Below are 19,906 nucleotides of genomic sequence, written 5' to 3'. Positions count from 1 at the left end.
ATTATTTGTGATGTAAAAGGCAAAACTGATCCTAAATCAGCATTTGACCTGATTACTATATATTTAGGCCATTGATCCCCATAGACGTATATTGTACGCTAAGTTATGCTCTCAGTAGACGCCTTCTAACCTGTCTTTCTATGCAGGCTTTCTATGTAGTGTAAGCTAGGCAAAGTAGCTTCAGTACTGTACATGCACTGCCTGCCTTAGCCAGCATATATTACATCCAACCATAACTCCAGTGACATCACATTTCCTTACTCTGGGGGCAAGTGTGAGTTATTATATCAAAGCAGGCTAATGCTGGAGATGATAGCTGTGTGTATGTGTGCGCACAGTGACTGTTTAATCTGGCCCAGTGGTGTGCCTTTGGCCCGGCTAATCATAGTCTGTCTGTGGGAGCGAGGTGAGCCAGGGGAGCACGCCATTGCTAACAGCGCCTGACAGACTCATTAGAGAGGCCTGGCACTGAGTTAGCGACTCCCCGACCCACTCACACACTCCACGTGTGAGAACAAGGCAGCCGGTGACCTCTCACAGTCTCAGGCCAAACACGAGGCAGAGCCAGGAGAGCATCTGGTAAAAAGGGAGGGAGGGTGGGAAAAAGGAGAGATGGGGAAGAGAGGAAAGGAAAGGAAGGGGAGGACCAAGCAAGTGAGTCGCCTGACACAGCAACTTTCTCTCCAATTCAAATTGTTACTCAGGCAGTCAAATGACTGTGAACTTCAATGGACTCCCGAGGCTTATTGCCATCTATGCTAAGGAGGCAATGTGTGTCCCATGTAGAGTTTTTTTTAAATCAACCTCATACCAGCACAGTGGATGGATATGGGACTACAACATGTGATGTTTATGATTGGTTGATCACTTGACTTTGGATTTTAAAAATGATTACATACCAAATGCCTCTGTAGCGATGTTATTTTTTAGTTTGTTGCGTAAGGCTGATGTAGGCTAAATCAAGTGTTATCAAATGTTGTGCTGCTGTGTGGCAGTAATGTTGATATTTAAATTAGGTAGCTACACACACTCGATGGGTGACCTCATCTCTCAAGCCATGCATGTTTGGATACCGGATGCGCACAATCTCCATACAGGGTAGACTGGGGGAAACGGGCACAACCAACGGACTGGGTGGTGGGGGTGAACTTGATGATGACTTGCGGGTAGTGGGTTCTGAACCACAATGACAAAAATGTATTTTTTTAAATGTATTTGGGGGGGGGGGGATTATACCACCACCCAAAAGGGCACTTTGAAAACTGGGAGGGCAAAGGGGAATGTGCTCTGCACAGGTAGAGCCCTATCTGTGCATGTGCCTGCTTAGAACCTCTTTCACCACTTTGGTGAAAAGGTTCTACCTGGAACCAAAAAGGGTTCTCCTACACATAGACAGTCAAAGAACCCTTTATGGTTCCCCCCTTTTTTCTAAGAGTGTGTGTGTTTTCATTGGTGCGTTGTTGTGATGAAATGAAGGTGTTGCGTGTGTGGTTCAGTGCAGAGGAAGACTAGGGCGTTGGATGTTGCACCTGACACACCAATGGGCAGATTCACACACTTTGCACTGGAGTTGATGGCAGGGCAGGAGCGCTACAAGCAAACAGTGGAAAATGTTTGGTTTGGCTCACTAACAGGTGGATGCAAAACAAGTCAAGACAATAATGTAGTCAAGACACACACACACACACACACATACACGCTCCTGCTCCAGGTAAACCTTTTTCATCCGTTGTGCATTATGGGCACTCGCAGAGTAACCTTCTTGTCAGTGACTTTCATCTTGCCCACTAGCTATAACAGGTAGACCCCTCTCTGATGACCTTGTTTCACGCAAAAACCAAATCAAACACGCTTGAATCTTCTCTCTCACTGTTCATAGAGACTGCGTCTCTGTGATGTGAAGGGATGTAATTGTGGTGAATAATGTATTCTGCTAGGATTGTAGAGAGCAAACGGAGCAGATGGCTGCAGGTTGGTGTGTGTGTGTGTGTTCTTGGGGGAGGGGATGAGAGGAGGGTGCTGGGCTTGGGGTTCCATTGTGAATGTAAAACGTGCAAATGGTGGATTATTTTAATGCATTTCTTTCTAGATCTGAATCCCTAATCCCTAAAGCAGTTTGAAATGAAAAAAGTATATGTTTTCCTTCAAAGTAACGCCACCCCCCTTTCCAGATAGGAATTTACAACTACCAGCTGTCTAGGAATGTGATCCTTTGCACTTTAATTCCACTGTGGCACAGTTTTATACTGCAAAGCAAATAGTTACATCACTGTAACATGGAATGGAGCCAGTTTGGTCAAAACCATACTGAATTAATTCTCCTTTTCAAATGTTATATGATGGTTATGATAATGACAGTTGTGATGATACTGTGGAATTATTTTTATCTTGAGTATTTAGAGTTTAAAAAATTATACCCACACAAATAAATTCACATTTGGAAAGGTTGTTTGACAGTGATGATAATTGTAATGATAATGTAGAAAATGTACTGTATTTAGAACCTTCAATTGAAACAGGGTGGAGGCCCACACATCAAGTCTCTTGTGTCAATTATCCTCTATAGACTCCGAGGTAACCGATGAGAAAAGCTCTTTGCACTCATAGTATTATACTGTAGGTGGTCATTTTACCCCTACCTACAGTATTTCCTCGACTAACCTGTACCCCCGCACATTGACTCGGTACCGGTACCCCCTGTATACAACCTCATTGTTATTTTATTGTGTAACTTTTTTAAACTTTAGTTTAATTAGTCAATCTTTTATTAACTCTTATTTTATTAAAACTGCATGGTTGGTTAAGGGCTTGTAAGTAAGCATTTCACAGTAAGGTGCACACCTGTTGTATTTGGTGCATGTGACAAATCAAATTTGATTTAATTTAAATCACTTTGTGAACAACAGTGTTGTTTGACATGACAATGAATGAAAATAAAAGGGAGGTATTGTGACAGGGTAGGAACCACGATAAAAACTCAGTAAACAGAAGGCGCAGTATGTGTGGATGGATGGTGTGGTGTGTGTTTTTTGGTGTTTGGGAAAGTGTGGCGTTGAATGGGAAATTAAATGTTTGCATATCTCAGAGCCAAAGTTTTGCTGTGAGCAGGGGTTGTGAGAGCTTTTAATGTTGTTCAGATGAGGGCTATACATTTTATAATGAATTATACATCTTATTTATGTATTTATTTATTGTCCTATCATGGTGGAACAGCGTCTTCATTTTTTAAAATAAATTATACATCTAATGTATTTATTTATGGTCTTATATTGATGGAATGGTCCACAACCCTATACCCTAGACACACCTGAATGACCCAGATACTAGTCCCTAACTGTTTTATGGGCCTGCTGTAAGCCGCCAAAATGCGGTCAGAGACCTAGAGCCCCCTCAAGATTTTGAGCCTGCCTGGCAGGGTTGGTCCTGCAAAGCCAAAGCCCCCTGAGGGGAGAGCATAATATACAAGGAAATTCTCAAAGCTGCTAATGAGAACCTTAATGACCTTGTACCTAGCCGGTGGGGATTCCGGTGGGGTGCCCCCACCCAGGCAGTGGCAGTGCTGGCAACACTAGCTATAGTAACCCATAGGGAGGGGGTCACACTCAGACATTCAGAGAAGGGGCATATTATTGTGGCCCTGGTGGCACAAAATCAAAGGTCTGACTGCATGGAGATGCTTGGGAATATGGTCAATACGAAGGGCCATGTTGTGGGTGTTTCAGGGGAAGGGGGTATATCTGACCTCCATCATCTAGGATGTGACAATGGTTAATCAAATCTCCCCATTTCTGTTGTGGGATACACACTCATACACACTCAACCCCTTTCCCCCACACCAACCATATACATTGTTGGCACAGTCTTGCAGGCCTTCTCATACAGCTGCAACTGTATATGCATTCGTAAATCAAGACATTTCTTGAGTTGGGTTCTGGGATGGTGCAACTGTTGAGAATCTGAGTCTATGGTTGTTGTGGGGGAAAGGGGTTGAGTGTGTATCCCACAACTGTTGAGAATCTGAGTCTATGGTTGTTGTGGGGGAAAGGGGTTGAGTGTGTATCCCACAACTGTTGAGAATCTGAGTCTATGGTTGTTGTGGGGGAAAGGGGTTGAGTGTGTATCCCACAACTGTTGCGAGGGAGTAAAAGATTTTAGAGACAAAATATAAGATGATTCACAATAATTGTTTGCTTATATAATAATTGCTTGCCATAATGTCATTTTGGTAATGGCGAGACTGGTAAGAGGTAAAAATCCTTTGCATAAATTCCCTACATTACTTCAAATATGAATAGCTAATTATGGAAAATAAGATGAACATGATTTAAAAATATATATATATTTATTTAATGGCTATATATAATTACAATCGATGTGAGGTCGATGGAAATGCATTTTGGCGGTTGTTCTGCTTCTGTTCTGTGGGTGGCACTGTGTGCTCTTTTCGAAGGATGGGTCCTGGTCTCTCCGGGGCCATGGGATCCGGGGGGTTGGGAGCGGTCTTCCGGGCATTGGGATGACAACCCAACTCGGGATGAGGAGGGCTTTTAGCGGGTGGAATAGTAGGGACCAATTGGAGATTTACTTAGTAGCAATGCAAGTATCATGGTACAGCTATATAGACACTCAATTATCATGTTACGTTTACAAACATATATTTTGATAAATATAATTGAAACTTATGTCTCATTAAGGTAAGTGGTGAAATAAGTATAGCCAGTTATAATTGTAATGGCTTAGCAGATAATAAGAAAAAGCAATCAGTGTTTACTTGGCTAAAAGAGAAGGAATATAATATCTATTGTTTCCAGGAAACTCAATCAACAATTTTAGATACAGTTTTATGGAAAATGGACTGGGGGGGTAATATATTTCTCCCATGGGCAAAGAAATTCAAAAGGTGTGATGATATTAATTAACAGTAATTTTGATCTAAGGTAGGTGGTAGATGGATTATTTTAAGTATGTAATTGGACAATGAATAGATATGGCTTATTAACCTATATGGTCCAAATAATGATGATCCAAGCTTCTTTGAAAATATATGTAAGAATTTATCAACTCTACAAGCAACACTATACTCTTATTATTATGTTGGGGGATTTTAATACGGTATTAAATATCTCTATGGGCCGTAAAGGAAATCACACTACAAACTATCACCCTCAGGCAATTAAGGAAATCACCAATGTCATGGATATATATAATTAGTGGATACAGTTGAAGTCGGAAGTTTACATACACTTAGGTTGGAGTCATTTAAACTCTTTTTTCAACCACTCCACAAATTTCTTGTTAACAAACTATAGTTTTGGCAAGTCGGTTAGGACATCTACTTTGTGCATGGCACAAGTAATATTTCCAACAATTGTTTACAGACAGATTATTTCACTCATAATTCACTGTATCACAATTCCAGTGGGTCAGAAGTTTACATACACTAAGTTGACTGTGCCTTTAAACAGCTTGGAGAACTCCAGAAAATTATGTCACGGCTTTAGAAGCTTCTGTTAGGCTAATTGACATCATTTGAGTCAATTGGAGGTGTACCTGTGGATGTATTTCAAGGTGTACCTTCAAATTCAGTGCCTTTTTGCTTGACATCGTGGGAAAATCAAAAGAAATCAGCCAAGACCTCAGAAAACAATTGTAGACCTCCACAAGTCTGGTTCATCCTTGGGAACAATTTCCAAACGCCTGAAGGTACCACATTCATCTGTACAAACAACAGCATGCAAGTATAAACACCATGGGACCACGCAGCCGTCATACCACTCAGGAAGGAGACGCGTTCTGTCTCCTAGAGATGACCGTACTTTGGTGTAAAAAGTGGAAATCAATCCCAGAACAACACAAAGGGCCTTGTGAAGATGCAGGAGGAAACAGGTACAGAAGTATCTATATCCACAGTAAAACGAGTCCTATATCGACATAACCTGAAAGGCTGCTCAGCAAGGAAGAAGCCACTGCTCCAAAACCGCCATAAAAAAGCCAGACTACGGATTGCAACTGCACATGGGGACAGAAATCGTACTTTTTGGAGAAATGTCCTCTGGTCTGATGAAACAAAAATAGAACTGTTTGGCCATAATGACCATTGTTATGTTTAGAGGAAAAAGAGGGACGCTTGCAAGCTGAAGAACACCATCCCAACAATGAAGCACAGGGATGGCAGCATCATGTTGTGGGGGTGCTTTGCTGCAGGAGGGACTGATGCACTTCACAAAATAGATGGCATCGTGAGGCAGGAAAATTATGTGGATATATTGAAGCAACATCTCAAGACATCAGTTAAAGCTTTGTCGCAAATGGGTCTTCCAAATGGACAATGACCCCAAGCATACTTCCACAGTTGTGGCAAAATGGCTTAAGGACAACAAAGTCAAGGTATTGTAGTGGCCATCACAAAACCCTGACCTTAATCCTATAGAAAATTTGTGGGCAGAACTGAAAAAGCGTGTCCGAGGAAGGAGGCCTACAAACCTGACTCAGTTACACCAGCTTTATCAGGTAGAATCGGACAATATTCACCCAATTTATTGTGGGAAGCTTGAGGAACGCTACCTGAAACATTTGACCCAAGTTAAACAATTTATTGGTAATGCTACCAAATACTAATTGAATGTATGTTAACTTCTGACCCACTGGGAATGTAATGAAATAAATAAAAGCTAAAATAAATCATTCTCTCTACTATTATTCTGACATTTCACATTCTTAAAATAAAGTGGTGATCCTAACCGACCTAAGACAGGGTCTTTTTACTAGGATTAAATATCAGGAATTGTGAGAAAAAATGAGATTAAATATATTTGGCTAAGGTGTATGTAAACTTCCAACTCCAACGGTATATGGAAGCTTAAATACCCTGATTTAGTGAGATATAGGCTTAATCAAGCTAGTTGTCTCGATTACTTTCTTATGTCGTTCTCTCTGGCACCAAACATTTTAAAAGTGTTGATAGGGGACAGAATGCTGTCGGATCATCACATATTTGACATATATATTACTCTTACAGAATTTCCACGTTGGCGAGGATATTGGAAATTTAATCAAAGCCTACTGGATGATAACTAGGACAGAATCATTTTTAACTGACTTTTTCCGACATAAGATAGGTACAGCAGATCCCCTTATTGTATGGGACACTTTTACATGTGCCTTTAGAGGCTCATCTATAAAACAAAAGATCAAGAGTCCATCTTTACAAAGGATGTTGATGGACTAACAGTACAGTTAGATATAAATAAAAACTGTACCATAGAGGCATTGTCAAGCCCTGACCTTAGAGAGCCTTTTTATTTCTCTATTTGGTTAGGTCGGGGTGTGATTTGGGTGGGCATTCTAGTTTTCCCATTTCTTTGTTTGGCCTGGTATGGTGCCCAATCAGAGGCAGCTGTCTATTGTTGTCTCTGATTGGGGATCATACGTAGGCAGCCTTTTTTATCCCTTTAGTTTGTGGGATCTTGATTTTGTATAGGTGCTGGTTAGCCTGCAGAACTTTACGGTCATTTTGTATTTTGTTGTTTTTCAGTGTTCATTTTAAATAAAGTAAGATGTTCGCCTGCCACCCTGCATTTTGGTCTAATTCATCGCACGAACGTAATAGGCATGGAGGAACTTATTCAAGAAATTATCTTGAATTATTATTATGTCACGCATGATTCACCAAATTATATTTTAAAAGAGGAAGTAAAGTACTTTCGAAATATGTTTTCGTTTCAGTCTCCTCCATGTCCACTAACCGAAGTTAATTTTATGGATTTTTCCCCTATTAATAATATAAAATTAACATCTGTACAGAAAGACTCATGTGAAGGCCAAATATTACAGAGGAGAAATTTTGTTGATGCAATTAAAGCCTTTACGGCTGGGATAACTCCAGGGCTGGGTGGCATACCAGTGGAAGTATACCAAACTTTTTTATATACTCAGAGGACCAATTTTAGCATGTTTTAACCATTCCTATATAAATGGTAGATTATCACCCAACAAGAAGGTCTGATTTCATTATTACTGAAACAGGATCCAAGTGGTATATATAAAATCTAGTCCATTTTAAAAAATTGGAGGCGTCTTACACTTCAGTGTTGTGATAAAATAAATTCTAACTAAATGCTTGGTGCATAGAATTAAAAGGTTATTGTCAGATATTATTAATCCTAATCAGACAGTTATTTTTTACAGGGACGATACATTGGAGATAATATAAGACAAGTACTGGAAACAATAGAATATTATGAAATATCAGGGACACCAGGCCTTGTTTTCAAAGCTGATTTTGAAAAGGCTTTTGATAAAGTACGACGGGGGTTTATACAGTGGGGCAAAAATCAGTGGTCTTGTATGTCTTCCATTTCCTAATAATTGCTCCCACGGTTGATTTCTTCAAACCAAGCTGCTTACCTATTGCAGATTCAGTCTTCCCATCCTCGTGCAGTTCTACAATTGTCACGCCTTGGTCATTATATTTTGTGTTTTTGTTATGTGTTTGGGTAGGCCAGGGTGTGACATGGGTTTATATGTTGTATTCGTATTGGGGTTTGTATTATTTGGGATTGCGGCTGATTAGGGGTGTGTCTAGTTAGGCTTGGCTGCCTGGGGCGATTCTCAATCAGAGTCAGGTGCTTGTCGTTGTCTCTGATTGAGAACCGTATTTAGACAGCCTGACTTTCGCGTTGTATTTTGTGGGTGGTTGTTCCTGTCTCAGTGTAGTGTTCACCAGATAGGCTGTAATAGGTTTCACGTTCCGTTTGTTGTTTTTGTATTTATTCAGTTATTTCATGTACCGCGATTAACTTCATTAAAGTCATGAGTAACCTACACGCTGCATTTCGGTCTGACTCTCTTCTTACAACAGACGAACGACGTTACAGAAACACCCACCACCACTCACAGACCGAGCAGCGTGTAAACTGGCAGGATCTAAAGGAGGACGCTATGGACGGTAGAGGCATGGATTATACGACGTGGGAAGAAATCGACAGGTGGGCGGCCGACCCAGAGCGAGTGCAGGAGCCCGCCTGGGATTCCCTACAGCAATGCGAAGAGGGCTATAGACGTATGGAGTCAAAAAGGAAAGCACGGCTATACAGAGCGAAAACCGAAAGTAACGGGGGAAAGCGCAGAGAGAGAGTGGCTGAGTCAGGAGTCAGACCTGAGCCTACTCTCCCTGTTCATTGTGAGGAGCAGCAATATGAGGACTTCTGGTCATGGGAGGAGGAATTAGACGGAAAAGGACCCTGGGCGCAGCCGGGAGAATATCGCCGTCCCAAGGAGGAAATAGAAGCAGCTAAAGCGGAGAGGCGCATGTATGAGGAGGCAGCACGGAGACGCGGTTGGAAACCGGAAAAACAGCCCAAAAAAATTATTGGGGGGGGCTAGAAGGGAGAATAGTTATGCCAGGTAGAAGACCTGCGCATACTCCCTGTGCTCACTGTTGGGCTAGAGAGACCGGGCAGGCACCGTGTTATGCTATGGAGCGCACAGTGTTTCCAGTGCGGGTGCAGAGCCAGCTGCGGCACATACCAGCCCTTCCTATTGGCCGGGCTAGAGTGGGCATCGAGCCAGGTAAGCTCAGGCAGGCTCGGTGCTCAAGAGCTCCAGTGCGCCTGCACGATCCGGTCTATCCAGAGCCACTTCTACACACCAGTCCTCCGGTAGCAGCTCCCCGCACCAGGCTTCCTGTGCGTGTCCTCGCGCCAGTACCACCAGTTCCAGCACCACGCACCAGGCCTCCAGTGCGCCTCGCCTGTTCAACGCAGCCAGCGCTTTTCTCCTCTCCTGCGCTGTTGGAGTCTCCCGCCTGTTTAGCGCAGCCAGAGCCTTTCTCCTCTCCTGCACTATCGGAGTCTCCCGCCTGTTCAGCGCAGCCAGAGCTTTTCTCCTCTCCTGCGCTGTTGGAGTCTCCCGCCTGTTTAGCACAGCCAGAGCCTTTCTCCTCTCCTGCGCTGCCGGAGTCTCCAGTCTGCCCAGCGCCGCCAGTGCTCCCAGTCTGCCCAGTGCTCCCAGTCTGCCCAGCGCCGCCAGTGCTCCCAGTCTGCCCAGCGCCGCCAGTGCTCCCAGTCTGCCCAGTGCTCCCAGTCTGCCCAGCGCCGCCAGTGCTCCCAGTCGGCCCAGCGCGGCCAGTGCTCCCAGTCTGCCCAGCGCGGCCAGTGCTTCCAGTCTGCCCAGCGCGGCCAGCGCCGCCAGTCTGCCCAGCGTCGCCAGTCGGCCCAGCGTCGCCAGTCTGCCAGGATCCGCCAGAAGTGCCAGTCTGCCAGGATCCGCCAGAAGTGCCAGTCTGCCAAGATCCGCCAGATCGGCTAGACAACCCGAATCATCCAGTTCCACCAGCCAGACAGGATTTACCGGAGCCTACTACCTGCCTGAGCTTCATCTCAGTACTGGGCTTCCTCTCAGTACTGGGCTTCCCCTCAGTACCGGGCTTCCCCTCAGTACCGGGCTTCCCCTCAGTACCGGGCTTCCCCTCAGTACTGGGCTTCCCTCAGTACCGGGCTTCCCCTCAGTACTGGGCTTCCCTCAGTACCGGGCTTCCCCTCAGTACCGGGCTTCCCCTCAGTACCGGGCTTCCCCTCAGTACCGAGCTGCCCCTCTGTCCCGGGCTGCCCCTCTGTCTCGGGCTGCCCCTCTGTCCTGAGATGCCCCTCTGTCCTGAGCTGCCCCTCTGTCCCGGGCTGCCCCTCTGTCCCGAGCTGCCTCTCTGTCCTGAGATGCCCCTCTGTCCTGAGATGCCCCTCTGTCCCGAGCTGCCCCTCAGTTATGTGGGGATCTGGGTGAGGACTATTAGGCCATGGTCGGCGGAGAAGGTGGATGATCCCAGGACGCGAAGGGGAGGAACTAGGACATTAATGGAGTGGGGTCCACGTCCCGAGCCAGAACCGCCACCATGGACAGACGCCCACCCTCCCTATGCTCTTGAGGTGCGTCCCGGAGTCCGCACCTTAGGGGGGGGTTCTGTCACGCCTTGGTCATTATATTTTGTGTTTTTGTTATATGTTTGGGTAGGCCAGGGTGTGACATGGGTTTATATGTTGTATTCGTATTGGGGTTTGTATTATTTGGGATTGCGGCTGATTAGGGGTGTGTCTAGTTAGGCTTGGCTGCCTGGGGCGATTCTCAATCAGAGTCAGGTGCTTGTCGTTGTCTCTGATTGAGAACCGTATTTAGACAGCCTGACTTTCGCGTTGTATTTTGTGGGTGTTTGTTCCTGTCTCAGTGTAGTGTTCACCAGATAGGCTGTAATAGGTTTCACGTTCCGTTTGTTGTTTTTGTATTTATTCAGCTATTTCATGTACCGCGATTAACTTAATTAAAGTCATGAGTAACCTAAACGCTGCATTTCGGTCTGACTCTCTTCTTACAACAGACGAACGACGTTACAACAATTTTGTTTCTGGTGTCCTTTGACAGCTCTCTGGTCTTGGCCATAGTGGAGTTTGGAGTGTGACTGTTTGAGGTTGTGGACAGGTGTCTTTTATACTGATAACAAGTTCAAACAGGTGCCATTAATACAGGTAACGAGTGGAGGACAGAGAAGCCTCTTAAAGAAGAAGTTACAGGTCTGTGAGAGCCAGAAATCTTGCTTCTTTGTAGGTGACCAAATACTTATTTTCCACCATAATTTGCAAATAAATTCATAAAAAAATCCTACAATGTGATTTTCTGGATTTTATTTTTCTCATTTTGTCTGTCATAGTTGAAGTGTACCTATGATGAAAGTTACAGGCTTCTTTCATCTTTTTAAGTGGGAGAACTTGCAGAATTGGTGGCTGACTAAATATTTTTTTGCCCCACTGTAAGAGTCACATTTTGGAGAATCTCTTATAAAATTAGTTAAAGTTATGTATAGTAACCCTAGGTGTAAAATAGTAAATAATGGCTACATCTCAGAATTTTTTAAACTATCAAGAGTAGTAAAACAAGGTTGTCCACTATCGGCATATCTATTTATTATTGCCATCGAAATGTTAGCTGTTAAAATTAGATCCAAGAATAATATTAAGGGATTAGAAATCCGTGGTTTAAGAACAAAAAGCCTTAGAAAGTTTGTTGCAATTTCAGTTTAATCCACCTGAAAAGACAGAACAAATAATACAACAAATATTGTGGTTAAACTCAAAAATACCAATTGATTTTTAAATGAAATGTTTAAAAAATGAGGCCAAAAACTTTTTGAAAATTATATCATAAATAGGACTGGAAATTGGAAATTTCTCCTCTACCCAAAATTACAATTGACTAATGGGGGAAAAAGGGGGAAAAAGTAAGGAACTTGTTTGTCGGCCCTGGATTAAAGACCATAAATGGTTAAAGAAAATTGTGATAAATAAAAACATATACCAATTTAATTTAGGGACCCAAAAATTGACAGCTGTGCCAAATAAATTGCAAAATAGTTTGGAAGATATTTTCGATGTACCTATTCCATGGCACACGATTTATGAATTTACACGTAAAACAACGACAGATTCAAAACTTCTAATTTTTCAATTTAAATGATTATACAAATTGCTGGCAACCAATAGAATATATATATATATATATATATATATATGGGGCTCTGCAGATTTTGCTGTGAGGAGGCATTCATTAGATAATTTACGTTGGTACTGTCCATATGTAGCTCGTTTTTGGTCACAGGTCCAGGAATGGCTGAATAATTGCAACATTTATCTAGAACTAACGCTGCAGATAGCAATACTGGATGATTTGAAAAGTCATAGTCAATCAATCTATAATAATTATTTTAGAAAAAATGTTTATCTTTAATTTACAATCTATTTTTACCTGCTTTTTAAATCTGATTCTTGCAACAACTTGCATCAGTTACCTGATGTGGAATAGAGTTCCATGTAGACATGGCTCTATGTAATACTGTGCGCCTCCCATAGTCTGTTCTGGACTTGGGGAATGTGAAGAGACCTCTGGTGGCATGTCTTGTGGGGTATGCATGGGTGTCCGAGCTGTGCGCTAGTATTTTAAACGGAAAGCTCGGTACATTCAACTATTCAGCACCTCTTACAAAAACAGATCATGATGAAGTCAGTCTCTCTTCCACTTTGAACCATGAGAGATTGACATGCACGTCATTATTGTTAGCTCTCAGTGTACTTTTTAGAGCCAGCCGTGCTGCCCTGTTCTGAGCCAACTGCAATTTTACCAAGTCCCTCTTTGTGGCTCCTGACCACATTACTGAACAGTAGTCTCGGTGCGACAAAACCAGGGCCTGTAGGACCTGCCAGTGTTGTTAAGAAGGCAGAGTAGCGCTTTATTATGGACAGACTTCTCCCCATCTTAGCTACTGTTGTATCAATATGTTTTTTCCATGACCGTTTAAAATCCAGGGTTACTCCAAGCAGTTTAGTCACCTTAACTTGCTCAATTTCCACATTATTCATTACGAGATGTAGTTGAGGTTTATGGTTTAGTGAATGATTTGTCCCAAATACAATGCTTTTTAGTTTTGGAAATATTTTAAACTAACTTATTCCTTGCTATCCATTTTGAAACTAAATGCAGCTCTTTGTTAAGTGTTGCAGTCATTTCAGTCGCTGTAGTAACTGTCGTGTATAGTGTTGAGTCATCCGCATACATAGACACACGGGCCTTACTCAAAGCCAGTGGCATGTCGTTAGTAAAGATTGAAAAAAGCGAGGGGACTAAACAGCTACACTATAATCTTTGGCTACATTGCATGTTTTCTCTTAGCTACTTCATGTAGCTAACATATTTTGCATCGGCTTGCAGCTGTGGTAGCGTATAAGAAGGCTGAGTATTTTTATCGATCGCTGTTTGACCATCGACAATTTCATGCATCTAAGATGGTAGAAGCGGACGCTGATGTGGATTGTGAATCTAATGGCGGTAGAATCAAGGAGAATTTGAATATTGTCTAAAATAATGCAAAGTAGTGTATAGTCCTCAGAATGACCTTCTGAGGACTACGGTTTATTAATGAGCAGCTGATTGGATTGAAGAATCCATTTGAGATAGCCAAACTGGTGGAGAGAGTGCTGGGAAAAGTGAAGGCTGTGAGGATCACGAGAGGCGGCTTGTTTAGATCTTTTGTAGTTCTGAGGATCAGAAGGAACGTGTGTTGCGTCTCATCCGATTTGACAAGTTAGATGTGTCGTGTGTGTCTCTTCGGAACAGTGCACCCCTCAAGGGGGTAATATCTGGCGTCTCGTAGGAAGTCAATGTTGAAGAGATGAAAAATATTCCTGGAGTGATTGATGCACATTGGAGGAATCTGGTTGTGAATGATTAAAAGGTGAAGAGTCTATCAGTTCTTTTGTTTTTTGATATGGAGTCTCTCCCTACTCATTTTCAGTTGGGGTATATAAACTACAGAGTCAGAGCATTTATCCCAATACCAAAGCAGCAAGATCACTGTAAATGTTTTGGACATGTTTCAAGTGTTTGCAGAAGGGAGATGCCGAGATGATCAAGTTGTCGAAAGTTCACGTCATCAAATCAAATCAAATTTATTTATAAAGCCCTTCTTACAACAGCTGATGTTACAAAGTGCTGTACAGAAACCCAACCTAAAACCCCAAACAGCAAGCAATGCAGGTGTAGAAACACGGTGGCTAGGAAAAACTCCTTAGAAAGGCCAGAACCTAGGAAGAAACCTAGAGAGGAACCAGGCTATGTCATGTATTTTAAAAGTGCTGAAAATGTGACATGTTGCAATTGTGGGAACCCATGAAGCCATGTCTTTGGAATGCCCGACAAGGGTGAAAGAGATTGAGGTAGATATCATTGTGGATGCGGCGGAGTGGTTCCTGGGACTGAAAGATCTCTCGGCGGATGAGTTGCATGGAGTATTGTCGCAAGCCGTACCACTCTCTCAGGCCCTAGAGCCTGAGAAGGGAGCTATGGAGATTTAAAAGAAGGAAGAAGTGGGAGTTTGGTTTTGTTTTGTCAATGTACTTTTTTTATTTAGGTGGATTAAGTTAGTTTTCCCTATCAACGTATGGATTTTTTCCCCCCTTGTTTTTTCAACCCGTCCAGTTGGTGGCGGAAATACACCTTTTTGTATTGTAGTCTGTCATAAAACCCACAGAAGAAGACGAAGAAGAACATTTTCTTGCTTTGAATTAAAAGATACTGTTGCACAAACAATATGCTGATTTACGTCTACACCATCACTGGTATTATCAGGCTGTATAGCTAATTACGTTTGCTCTGACTCAGTACATTTTAGGCTAGCTAGCAATTATCATTAGCGGCTAACAAGATTTAAACCCAAACTAGCTGTTTGTAGATGTAAGAAACACAAACTAATAGTGTAATTATAGAATCCTAGTGGACTTATATTAAAAAGCAAAGTAAAAACAGCATCTTGTCATCAATGTTGTTGCATGTGCTGCATTGACCATGCAGACTGAACGCAAGTGTCTCGTGGTTGAGAAACAACAAACCAAACATTCAAATACTGTTATAGAAAGTAAAGTAAAAACTCAAACCGGTCCTTGCATCAATACCAGTATACCAGTATACTGGCTGATGTTTTGGTCACTTTTGAATGCTGGCGGTGCTTTCATTCTAGTGGTAGCATGAGACGGAGTCTACAACCCACACAAGTGGCTCATGTAGTGCAGCTCATCCAGGATGGCGCATCAATGCGAGCTGTGGCAAGAAGGTTTGCTGGGTCTGTCAGCGTAGTGTCCAGAGCATGGAGGCGGTACCCGGAGATAGGCCAGTACATCAGGAGACGTGGAGGAGGCCGTAGGTGGGCAACAACCCAGCAGCAGGACCGCTACCTCCGCCTTTGTGCAAGGAGGAGCAGGAGGTGCACTGCCAGAGCCCTGCAAAATGAGCTCCAGCAGGCCACAAATGTGCATGTGTCTGCTCAAACGGTCAGAAACAGATTCCATGTGGGTGGTATGAGGGCCCGACGTCCACAGGTGGGGGTTGTGCTTACAGCCCAACACCGTGCAGGACGTTTGGCATTTGCCAGAGAACACCAAGGTTGGCAAATTCGCCACTGGCGCCTTGTGCTCTTCACAGATGAAAGCAGGTTCACACTGAGCACATGTGACAGACATGACAGAGTCTGGAGACGCTGTGGAGAATGTTCTGCTGCCTGCAACATCCTCCAGCATGACCGGTTTGGCAGTTGGTCAGTCATGGTGTGGGGTGGCATTTCTTTGGGGGGCCACACAGCCCTCCATGTGCTCGCCAGAGGTAGCCTGACATCCAATCCCAGAGCTGACAAGGTAAACATCTGTTGTTCTGCCCCTGAGCAAGGCAGTTAACCTACTCGGTGGTATACTGATATTGATGCACCTGCTGTTCCCTGGTAGACTGTCATTGTAATTAAGAAGTTGTTCTTAACTGACTTGCCTAGTTAAATAAATAAAAAAACGTGTAAAATGTGCAAACTATGGCATAAGGGAGTGACGAGCTGACGAGGCAATCTGTCATTTCTATTAAGACATTAATGAGCGAGCTAGGATGGACGTTGTCAATGTAACTATTTGTTCAGCACTTTTTAAATGTACAGCGATCAAAATCAGAACATGGGCCGTTCTTACAGTATTCTCCCTGTACACCAAGTTAGACCCGTAGGATAAATAACGGGCCATATAAGCAGACAATATTCAATGATTACATTTCTCTAAAACAGGTTATAGGCTACAGGTGCACGTGCACCACCAAGTCAGAACAGTAGACGAAAGAGGGGAAAAGGGACCAAATGATTAATTAGCGTGAGGCACATGGGCAACAGCTTGCTACACCCCATATGCTTAGTATTACTTTCTTAGCTACCGTATACATATCTCCCTGGCATATTACATATAACGTGATTTGACGTAATGTTATCTGTACCCAATGACCTTGAGCCTTCTTGGATGGGCTCGAATTCTCGAGGTCTCCCCTTAGACTTTGCAGTGACGTAGTTTCCCCATGAGTGACAGAACACTGAGCCAATCATGGCGCAACGCTCCGTATTTTCTGCTGACTTGTCCCACCACCACAGAAGCACTGGCCTGAGCTGCCTTACTTAAGAAAGCAAAAAAAGAGACCATGTTTATATGCAGCTTTATTAACTCAGTGATATATATAGACTACCGTTCAAAGGTTTGGGGTCACTTAGAAATGTCCTTGTTTTTGAAAGAAAAGCACATTTTTTTGTCCATTAAAGGAACATCAAATTGATCAGAAATACAGTGTAGACATTGTTTTAATGTTGTAAATGACTATTGTAGCTGGAAACGGCAGATTTTTTATGGAATATCTAGGCGTACAGAGGCCCATTATCAGCAACCATCACTCCTGTATTCCAATGGCATTGTGTTAGCTAATCCAAGTTTATAATTTTAAAAGGCTAATTGATCATTAGAAAACCCTTTTGTCATTATGTTAGCTCAGCTGAAAACTGTTGTTCTGATTAAAGAAGCATTAAAACTGGCAATCTTTATACTAGTTGTGTATCTGGAGCATCAGCATTTGTGGGTTCGATTACAGGCTCAAAATGGCTAGAAACAAAGGACTTTCTTCTGAAACGTTTATCTTATTCTGAGAAATTAAGGACATTCCATACGAGAAATTGCCAAGAAACTGAAGCTCTCATACAACGCTGTGTACTACTCCCTTCACAGAACAGTGCAAACTGGCTCTAACAATATTAGAAAGAGTGGGAGACCCCGGTGCACAACTGAGTAAGGGGACATGAACATTAGTGTGCCTAGTTTGAGAAAGAGACATCTCACAAGTCCTCAACTGGCAGCTTCATTAAATAGTACCCGCAAAACACCAGTCTCCGACTCCGGGATGCTGGCCTTCTAGGCAGAGTTGAGAGTTGAGAGTTGCAAAGAAAAAGCCAAATCTCAGACTGGCCAATAAAAATAAAAGATTAAGATGGGCAAAAGAACACAAACACTGGACACAGGACCTCTACCTAGAAGGCCAGCATCAATATGTTGTCTGGTATGGAAAAGAGATGAGATGGAAGCGAACATCCGCTCGTGTTAGTCATATTTGCTAAACCGGGTATAATTGAAAATTGAACCAATCTAGTGAAGTATTTTACAGAGATGATTTACTGTCTCATAGGGATCTTTGATACTTTGAAAGAAATGTAACCCGAGGCAATATTCATTCACTGTAAATAATTGAGCGGCTTGGAAAGTGTATCACCAAGGTGAAATTAGCCTCTTATTATTTTATAAAGTTTGTGTTCCTAGGGCTTTCCAGTTAGGATTATAAAAAATGTACAGCCCTCCAACAAATTACTCACTAGAATGATTCGCTATGGGCCTTTAAAACAACCCAATCAGCTCCATATGGTTTCAAATTGATAAAATGTGATGTTGCCCTCTGTCTCGACTTTGTCTAGTACAGAGGATAGCTTGGTATGTCCTTTATCTCCTGTGCCTTCTATATTTCTAACTACACCCATTATTTTTAACATTCATATTTTAGTAATTAAAGGAGACTCTCTTGTTCATAGAGACCTACAATAAGTGCATTCAAATAATGAGAAGTAACCATATCATACAAACATTGCAAGTAAAACCTTCTTCAAAGTTTCAAAGAAATTGTATTTGAAGAGTTTCTTAAAAAGGATTTCCATTTTGGGACCCACTTGGATTGATCCACTTATTCTCCCGATAAGGGGTAATGGAGCTCCTCATTGAGCCAGGCAGGCGACAGGCCGGTAGATGAGTAGCCAGGGCTCACACGCGCCAGCTCTCCTAGGGGAAGCCTCACTGGCAAACAAACACATCTACCCTCTGCCAACATTGAGTGAATCAGCGTCTTTTTTTCTTCTTTCATTTTTACCTCAGGGAGGATCTCGCAAATGGAGTTTGTTTACATTAGCTAAAACCAGGCTCATTTCTTAACCGTTTGCGAACCCAATATGAGTTTTATGAAGGTTTCACCTCTCTTTGCCTCATGTTTTTTTTCTTGTCTCTCGCATCCTCTCTCTCTTTGTATCACCAGAGTACTTTTGCATTGAGTCTCAGCAGTACCAGTGTGGGGGTGGCATCTTCAGTTTCCGGTGATGCAACATAAAAGGCCGCTGAGACTTTATTTAACATTTTATTCACCCACAAACCATGTGACAAATGAGAAATGGGGCAGCTGTCAATGCCTCAATTGGTTATTTTGCAGTGTCCTTTAAGGTGATAGGCCACAGCCACACCACGTTTTGAGGCCCGGGTTTCGGTATGTGTGCCTCGGCTTCACAAATCGTGTTCCAAACTGCTTTACAGTAAAGCAGTGTTGTGTTGGTAGATGTGCGTAAGTGTGGTGCTCAGAGGTGTGCATACATTATGAAACGTGTTGGTCTGTGTATGTGTGGTGGTTGTGTGTGTGTGATTGTAGGCCTATGTGTGTGTCTGTGAGTGTGTAGTGTTTGTTCTCATGTGTGTTTTTGTGTGTGTGTGTGTGTGTGTGTGTGTGTGTGTGTGTGTGTGTGTGTGTGTGTGTGTGTGTGTGTGTGTGCCTGTGTGTGTGTGCCTGTGTGTGTGTGCCTGTGAGTGAGGTGTCTGTTCTCATGTGTGAGTTCTTGTGTGTGTGTTCGGTTGTATGTGTGTATTTCTGTATGTATGTTTGATTATGTATCCTCTCTAGTTACAGTTCAAAGTGATCCCTCTTTTCCATCATTCATCCTAACCCATATAGACTGCTCTAGTTTGGTCAGACAGCCACTACTATGAGGCCTGGGAGCTCCATGGCTCTTCCCTAGTCTCCAAAGCCTTGACTCTGTGTCAGTGTTCAACCCGACTCTTCTGGGAATTAGTGGGGCACCGGGAAGAGGGCTGTAAGGGGGTGGCGGAGGATGTCAGCTCATTAAGCTCCATTCTTCCTGTGCAGCGTGGCACTGTATGGAACCACTGTTTGAGACCCATGTCATTACCCCTCGGCTCCCCCTGCACACGTGGGGAGAGAG

General features: G+C 43.0%; 1 pseudogene; it reads left to right on the top strand.

The window, feature by feature from the left end:
* LOC124031887 overlaps positions 1-19,906 on the top strand; it is a 139,500-nt pseudogene that overhangs the window by 46,339 nt on the left and 73,255 nt on the right.

Source organism: Oncorhynchus gorbuscha, linkage group LG03 (assembly GCF_021184085.1).
Source record: "Oncorhynchus gorbuscha isolate QuinsamMale2020 ecotype Even-year linkage group LG03, OgorEven_v1.0, whole genome shotgun sequence".
Classification (NCBI taxonomy): Eukaryota; Metazoa; Chordata; class Actinopteri; order Salmoniformes; family Salmonidae; genus Oncorhynchus; species Oncorhynchus gorbuscha.
Note: the sequence above shows the minus strand (reverse complement) of the source record. Positions and strands in the feature narration are given on the sequence as shown.